The sequence below is a fragment of the Lactuca saligna genome, chromosome 2 (genome assembly GCF_052625555.1).
Source record: "Lactuca saligna cultivar CGN05327 chromosome 2, ASM5262555v1, whole genome shotgun sequence".
NCBI lineage: Eukaryota > Viridiplantae > Streptophyta > Magnoliopsida > Asterales > Asteraceae > Lactuca > Lactuca saligna.
In genome coordinates, this window is record NC_136418.1 from 125132819 (window position 1) to 125142092 (window position 9274).

The window sequence follows — 9274 nt, forward strand, 5'->3', positions numbered from 1 at the left end:
AACTCTTTACTATACTGCCCACAAAACCTCAAGACGAAGATCAACACAGTGAAACTAAAACACAAATGAGCTTACCATCAATAGTCTACTCACAAACATGGTGACATGGGATTAGAATTGGCATGATGTCTTCTTTTGGTGAAACAAATGGTCTTATCAAGTTTGGAGCTAATTGCAACCATTAATGATGGTATTGTTGAACATACAATTTGGATATATAGATGAATTATAATTGGTTAGATTAAGTTTTTCATCATTTAGTGGGATTAATATAACATTGGCATTAAAATTAGTTGCTAATAATATAAGCGTTGGATGCTCACCTTTTCGGTAATGTTAATTTGTATTGTCCACATCATAACCCTATGTCCTTCCTTTTTTGCTCCTACACCTTAGTTTCTTTGAAGTTTGATCTTTTCTTTTGTGCAGTGATTCGTATATCAAGAACCCAAGCGTGCATTTTGTTTGGAAACTAGGGTCTCAAAATGTTTTATCTGTTTCCAATTTGAAGATTTTTTTGGCAAGGTGACTTTGTTGGGGAAGAAACATGGTTGTAGAAGCCTTGTAAGTCTAAAGACCATTGGAGAAAGCACAACCTTCTGATCATGGGTTAGAGGTATTATGGCATTTTCAACATACCAATAACAATTTTGCTATCACCTACTGTTACAGGACCTAGGAAAAAGGTATTATGGCATTTTCAACATACCAGTAGCACATGATAAAGGTTTTGTGTGTGTTACACCTTGTGTCTAACCATATTTGATCTTTCTACCCAAGAAATTTATCATTTTATTGATATTCTCAAGTGCTTCATGACTAGATAGGTAGGTTTGCATATTATGTTACTCGTTTATGCTACTGGAAAGACACGCTTCTCCTATGAACCTTAAGCCTAAGGGAAAATTTTTGTGTAGGCTAACATAGCATATTGAATTCTTGAAAAAACTTTTAGATGCCCTTTTAGTAGTTACTGTAAACAAAATTTTGATACAAATTTTAGATGAACATATTGTATACTGCGAATATGGAAAACTGAGGGAAAATAGCAAAGAACTCTACATAGCTAGAATGGTATGTGTTATAGGATTTATGTGTGTGTGTGTGTGTGTGAAAGTATGTTCCTATTTAAAGCATTTTAAACTATAAATAATTAACACTCCTTGCGTGATTTTACTATTTTTTTTAATGATTTTTTTTACTTTTGCCTATTTGCATACTTGATTTTGAAAGTATGTTGCTATTTTGAGCATTTAATGAAAGTATGTTGTGCAGGTACCCTACACAGATATAACATTGTACTTATGTAATTCATTATACACACGTACAATTAGGTAGCAAAACATTGACCAAACCTGAGAAAGCCTTGAAACCATAGGCTGAAACAAATGCATCCGAATATTCGATATTCATGGTTAAAAAAATGATCGTTTTGCCCTCCGGTTCAATTCGCCAAAATGGAAACAATCTTTACACCGGGGGACGAAAGGTATGATGTTAATCATCTGTGGTCATTTTAATGCAATTAAATTTCTTTTCATTATATATATATATATATATATATATATATATATATATATATATATATATATATATATATATATATATATATCATATGCTACGGGAATTAATAAAAGAATAAGTTGTTTAGCAATATGAATACGTTCAACCTTTCAAAAATATCATCATTTTCATTCATTCTCGTTAATTATTATTTTCTTTTTGTTCTCACACGTCGTTTTTCACTCATTTTCATTCTGACAGAATACGATCCAATAAAACATTCTACAACATTCTGACAGAAATGAAAATAATATTAATAAGTGTACAATAACCTTATAGATGATTTAATGAGTGAGAATGTGTGTTAATGACAATAGTTATGTAAGATTGAACGTATTTATATTATCAAACAACATATTTTCTTTATCGTTCTCAAAGCATACGATAGATGTACAATAATTAGTTATATATATATATATATATATATATATATATATATATATATATATATATATATATATATATATATATATATGGAATAAAATTATAAGATTATTAAAAAGTGAAATAAAAAGTGGACGTACATGATTCCATCAAAGTACCAATTTTAACCCTAGATAATAGTAATGTACTCTAAGGACATCACCATAAATACCAACCAATTTTGTTTTATGTGTCAGTAAATGTCACGCATGTCAATGAGTTTTCACTAACATCATTTACCTAGCCAAAAACGACTAGGGGTAGAATGGTCATCAGAGATGACTAATTAATGGATACAGTTTTAGTCGATTTCTTGTTACCGGACTACTGGTGGATAGGTTATTTAAAAAAAATTTATTTTTATTATAAAATTTCTTTATAATTTTTATATCATTTTTCATAATATAATTTTATTATGAAAAAAAATGTAATATATATGTATGATCTTCTAGGGGTGTTCGTTTGGATGGATCGGTTCGATCCGATCCAATTAAGTAAATCCAAATTGATTTCCGTTTCCAAAATATGGATCCGAATAATCCAAACTAAATTCAAATCCGATCTGATCCAATCCAATTATAATTCGGTTGGATCGATTTTTATAATTCGGTTTTCAAAAAGTAAAACATTTTAAAATAACATATAATTATAATATTATCTAATTTTTATAGAAGAAACAAAAAAAATATTTAATTGTGATTTAAAATTTATAAACTACTAAGAATGTATATTATAGTTTAATATTTAATAGATAAAGAACTTTTAAGAGAAAATACATATTAACGTTTTTTATTAGATGAAACTTTTTGATCTTATTTGAAAAAATAAATTAAAAAATTAATAAATAGTTATACTTATATTAAAAATAAATAAATAATAAATTGTTATTCGTTTTTTTTTTTGGATTATTCGGTTCATATTTTATAAACCAAAACCAATCCGAAATCCAAAATAGTAATTCAGTTTTGTTGAAAACTAATCCAAAAATCTGAATATCCGAACCAAATAGTCCAATGCAATTTGTCCAATTGGACAATTTGGTTTTATCAAAATAATGAACAATCCTATGATCTTCAAACGGGTGAATAGGTATCCATCTTTCAATCGGCATCAAATACTACTTTTCTCAAATATTTTTTTGAAAACACTATTTATCCAGACAACACTTAATACAAACAAAGCTAATGATATGCATTTGATGTAGATCCTGTTAGTGGTTTTTCATTCCATCCATTTTTGCCAATGACTGCCACATCATGAGGTCACTCGAGATTTGTAGGTCTTGATGAGTATGATGAAGAATTGGGTTTGACTTTACGAGGTATGTATTTTCATATTTGTAATATATAAACTTAGTGCAACAAATAGTCACATATTTTTCTATTCTCTTAGTCCAAATTCCATAACATCCACCTTTTTCTATATTTTTTTTGTATGCTATGGTTCAGATTGAATTGACAAATATTCTTTAAAATTAAAGTTATATCCTTAATATAAAATTATACCCGTCTGGTAGACGACTTAACCGATGTAAAAATAACCTTTGTTTTGAGAAAAATACCATTTTTCCATGCATAATGCATATGATCTCAATTTGTTTTTCAATGGTAAATTGCACATAGAAGAAATATAATTATGGTTGCAACCTTATAACAACCAAGAATTTGCCCGTTCCCACAATCCCCTATCATTCTACTTTGCTGATTTGTCTTCTGTTATTTCTCAAATATTTTTCATTTTCTGGTTTATATTTATTGAAGCTTGTCATCGGCTGGCTAATTTTTTGAATGAAGAAAACAAGTTGGTGGCTAGATCTGAATACTCCAAGTCCAAAAGGAAAGTCCAATCTATTAGATATTGTTCACCCCACAATATGATGTTTCTTTATTTTCACATGTATTTGACCTCTTTACTTTAATTGTTCCAGCTCTCAGATGTTCTTGTCTAATATTTATATATGAACTGTTAAAAAAAACACTTGTAAACATTTTATAAGTTGCAAATTAGTTATTGTTTCTTTGGCTAAAATGAAAGTTACTTATTGTTTCTTTTGGTAAATAAATGAAATCCGGTGTTATTATGATAATGAAATGTAAGCATGAGGCTATCCATATGAAAAACATACTTTACACACCTGGCATTGTTAAAAACCTCGTCTCCGTACAAAAATTTACTTGTGATAATCTTGTATCTGTTGAATTTGACCCTTATGGTTTATCTATGAAGGACTACAAGAGTGGGAAACTCCTAACGAGGCACAATAGCACTACGGATCTTTATCCAATCAACGTTCCTGCTCTCACTCCACGTTTATCTTTTTTTTTTATTTCCGCTAATTCATCGTTTTGGCATAATAGACTTGGACATCCGGGTCTTCATGTAATGGACTTTTTAACCCCGGTGTTGATGTAAAGCTTTTTTGGACCAATTAAACTCATTTGTCGTCCGCCCAATGTGTATAACTAAAGTCTAAATATTATATTGTCATTAAGTTTAAACACATTTAAATAATGCTTAGTATATTGTAATTATTAGGTTATAATGAAAAAAGTTAATTTGTGTTTCATTTGGTTGTGTTTTAATCGATTGTTATTCTTTAATTTGATTGTCTTTTAATCTATTGCTATTTGTTAATTCATTCATATGTAATATAATTGGGTTGATTTTTCATTGTACAATGATAACAAAAGACCAAATAAAAGAAGCATGTTATAGAAGAAAGTAAAATCAATCTATTGTTTTTACATCGATCAACCCGTCCACTGGACGGATATGACACTAGTTATAACTATCTATCCACCATCCCATGTAACTTTTTGGAGTGCTGAAGAGAAATAATTAGCTTCATGTAAACAAATGTATATTATATTAAAGGTAAATGGCACAATAAACATTATTTTTACACAAAAATTCGATGTCGACACCGTGTTATTTTTTTTGTCAATTTTGACACTGTGTTTTTCAATTTGTTACAATACTGACCACTTGATCGATTAACCAAGTTACATGCTGACGTGGCATGATGACGTGTCAGTTTTGATGACGTGACATGCTGACATGATATGCTGACGTGTCAAAATTGATTTTTTTTCTCACAAAAAACACTAAGTTTTCATTTTTTTTTTCGATTTTGACACTAAGTTTAATTTTTTCTTTGAACTTTGACATTATGTTTTTTTGTTCCAAATCGAACATCATTTTTTTTTTCAATTTGTTTAATGTTGACAATTTTCTATTTGAAACCGTATAAATATATATTTTTTTTCATTTAAAAACCGTAGTTTTGTATAAATACATTTTTTTACACTCAAACCATATATTTATATATAAATGTGTATTTTTTATATAAAATTTGTATTTTTTATTAAATAGGCAACTTTAAAATGTGTTTGGAGGTTTGGAGGCGTGTAGTCGATCAAAACTCAGATATCATGTTTGCAACCCATCAAATTTTTACATCTTATTAGAAGCTTATGGTTAGTTTGATTCTCATGATATAACTAATGCTTTGAATGTAAGAAAAAAACACCTTGTATATAAATAAAAATATGGTTTTTAAACGAAAAAAATATTTTTATACGGTTTAAAATGAAATAAAAAAATATATTTATACGGTTTCAAATGGAAAATAGACAAAATTGAACAAAATTAGATAAATGATGTTCGATTGGAACAAAAGAAACATAGTATCAAAATTAAAATAAAAAATTAAACTTAGTTTCAAAATCGAAAAAAAAGTTAAAACTTAGTGTTTTTTGTAGAAAAAAAAAATCAATTTTGACACGTCAGCATATAATTTCAGCATGCGACATCATCAAAACTGACACGTCATTATGTCACGTTAGCATGTAACCTGGTTAACCGGTCAAGTAGTCAGAATTGTAACAAATTGGAAAACACAGTGTCAAAATTGACAAAAAAAACACGATGTCAAAATCGAATTTTTGTGTAAAAAGAGTGGTTTTTTTTTTTTTTTTTTTTTTTTTTTTTTTTTTTTTTTTGTCATTTACCCTATATTAAATAAAAAAAGATTTTTTATTGAAGTAGACTACTCAATAAGTATTTTAAGTTGATAAAAAAATGTAATTATATGTTAAGTTAAAAATGCTAAATACTATGATGAAGGTGAACTTTTTTTACTCAAACTTTGTGTTCGATAATATTTGGTTCACATGTAAGATGGGGCAGGAAGCTCGAGTATGGGTGTTTAAATGGTGTGGAATACTAATTAGACAATTTTCATCAATTTTTGAATTTTTAAATTTTGCGGCTGCTTGGGGTCAATGCATTCGGAAAAGATTGATTCTCGAGGTGATTTTCTTTTGTCTACTTTGGTACACTTGGTTAGCAAGAAATGATAAATTATTCAAGAAACTATGCACATCTCCCTCCAAAGATTGTTGATAATGTTATCTCATAGCATATCTTTGGTACAAGTATAGGAAGTATAGGAGTTGACAATGTTGTGGTAGTTGGGTTGATTGGAGTGTTTCCGCCTTTTAATCATCTTATTTTGTAAATTGTAGCTGTACCATTGCCATTCGATTATGCTACTTGTTCATCGTTGTGGCCCTTTATATCTACGTATTTGTTGTTTCCAAAAAAGAAAATTGGTATCGTTATAATCAATAATCAATTTTACAATCAAGAACCAACGAGTGATGAATAATTAATAAGGAGTCTTAGGGGGTGTTTGACTTACTTTTTCACAGCCAAAAATCCTTTTTGGAAAAGAAAAAAAAGCAAAAGATGTTTGGTAAACTAGTTTTAAAAAGCTATTTTGGAGTTTTTATATAAGGAAATCAACTTTTTGGAAAAGTTAGGAAATCCTGACTTTTTGTAACTTTTCCAAAAAGGATTTTTGGGATTTAAGAAGCTAAGCCAAACACCTCCTTAGGTGCCTTTTTTTTTAAATTAATGGACTAAATGAATGTGAAACTTAATATATATATATATATATATATATATATATATATATATATATATATATATATATATATATATATATATATATATATATATATATATATATATTGTTGGGCTTTGAAGATTGCGTCTTTTGGGCTCATCTGTTTATGCTTTTATTTATATTCCGGTTTGGGCCTGTCCAACCGTGAGTCTTTTATGCTTTGTATATAAGCTAATGCTTGCATGCGTATTAGGTCAAGGTTTTAGAGATCTGAGAATACGATTTTTCCGGTTTGGGCCTGTCCAGTCCTCTACAGTTGATGTTCTTAATCGAGCTCTTCTGAGGATTTTGTTTTAATCATTCGACACGTTTGATTCAATCTTGTTCTGTTCTTTTATCGTGTTCATATTGTCATTGTTTACTTACTTGTTCAAGATCTAATCGATCTTCATAGATTAAAAGAAAGTTTAATCTCATCAATTGGTATCAGTGCAGGAGGCTGTGTAATTGATACACATCTTTTCTGTGAAAAAGATTTCCATTAGGGTTTTTCCGCAATCATTAATATTTATTGAGCCGTCATCTCTTTATTGACGTATCTCGATATTTATTACTTTGCCCTAATCTGCTTTATTACAAGTCTGATCTTTGAACAGGTTTTTTCGATCATAATGGACGTGACACAATCAAACGTTATTAATATTTCCAACAGCATTGGTTCAACGACAAAGATTCCGATCTTATACACCCACGATTATGAAGTATGGGCACATCATTTCGAAGACTGTTATTGGATCTGAGGAAAATGGGTATTTGATTTGGGAAGCCATCACCAATGGACCGTTTTCTCATTCTGCAACGTCCAGAATCATCAAGACTCAAAAAGAATACAATGATCTGTTAAAGGACATGAAAGATATTGCTCAAGATGAAAAGGATAAGTTCCAATGCAATATCAAGGCATTAAGATTGATACGGTTCGCCCTTCAGTCCGATACATTTAGATTGGTTAGTTCATGCACAACGGAAAAGGATGTTTGGGATAGACTTCGCGAACTGTATTCTACAGACGAAGATCTTGAACATTCTATTCAAACTCTACTTCTATCTGAGTTTGGAGAATTCAGACAAGGGGCTGAAGAATCTGTGACCCAGACGTTCGATCGCTTCAATCATCTTCTCAGCAAGATGATTAAACATGATATTGAAAGGAAGCTCATCGAACAGAAGGTTACATTCCTGAATGGTCTGAGGTCTGAATGGAGAGCAGTTGTTTCCACGGTTAAAGCCCATGAGAAATTTAAATCATACTCTCTGGCGAAACTGGTGGGAATTCTCAAGTCTCAAGAGAAAATCGTGGTGCAAGAAAAGAACGTCGTTTCCGGTCTTGGTTCGTTGGCCCTCTTATCAAAAAGTAAAGCTGTTATGGAGGATGAAGACCTCAGCCTGGAAGAATATGATCTCACATCAGAAGATTATGCCTTGATGGTGTCCAATCCCAAAAAGTTCATAAAGAAGAGATTCCCCAGCAACAAAAACCGAAACTGGCAGGGGAGTTACAGCTCTGAAAAGGTGGTTAATGAATCGAGAGCTGAGGAGCACAAGAAGGAACCGAAGGTTGACGGCGACTCTGGAGTGAGCTGTTTCTACTGTGGTGGGAAAAATCATTATGCTAAGGACTGTGTCCTCAAGAAAATGGCTGAAAAAGATGATGGGAACGACGAGGAAGCTGTGTTGCAGAAAAGATTGGATGAGTTGAGAAAGAAGAAGTCTGCTGCTAACCTGCCTATTAATGCTCTTATTGTGCAGGGTTCTGTTCTAGGTGATGAGTTCGGTAGCACGGAAGTTTGGTCCACCGACTCAGAAGACGAGGAAGTGAGGCAGCCTACTCATGGAAAGGCGTTCGTGTCTAAGAAAGACAGCAGTGGTGGAAAATGCCTCATGGTTTCTGACGTATCTCAAATGAGGGGATACAACACCGATGGAGGCTGTGATGGACAGAAAGCGAAGGAGGACATGTGCTTTACAGCCAAACCGCTCAGCCAGCAGTTCAATGAGCTTGATGAACTGATAAAGAAGGTACAATCTGTTTTTATTTCATGCAAAGTACCATCATCCTCTCATGAGAAAGAACTAAAAAATGTCAATACAAGAATATCTCATCTAGATAGTAGCTTAACTCAAACTCGGGTAACAAATTCTAACCTAACTGATCAATTGAGCAGGGCAGCATCGAAGAGTGAGGAGTGGAGAATGTGGATAGAGTTAAAGGAGTCGGAATTAGTCAAAGTTAAAGATGAAAACATTTATTTGCAAAGAGACAATTTGAAATTGTTAAAACAACGAAATGTTTTTTGTTTAATTGCTAAACGTTTGTAC

The 9274-nt window shown here is 31.1% G+C and overlaps 1 long non-coding RNA gene across 1 annotated transcript; it reads left to right on the forward strand.

Moving 5' to 3' along the window:
- Window positions 1-432: 432 nt before the first annotated feature.
- LOC145031508 (uncharacterized) lies at window positions 433-3895 on the forward strand. The gene is made up of 4 exons (XR_013676953.1): window positions 433-616; window positions 1276-1489; window positions 3191-3307; window positions 3747-3895. It is a non-coding gene; the product is annotated as an uncharacterized LOC145031508 (long non-coding RNA).
- The last annotated feature ends 5379 nt before the right edge of the window (window positions 3896-9274 follow it).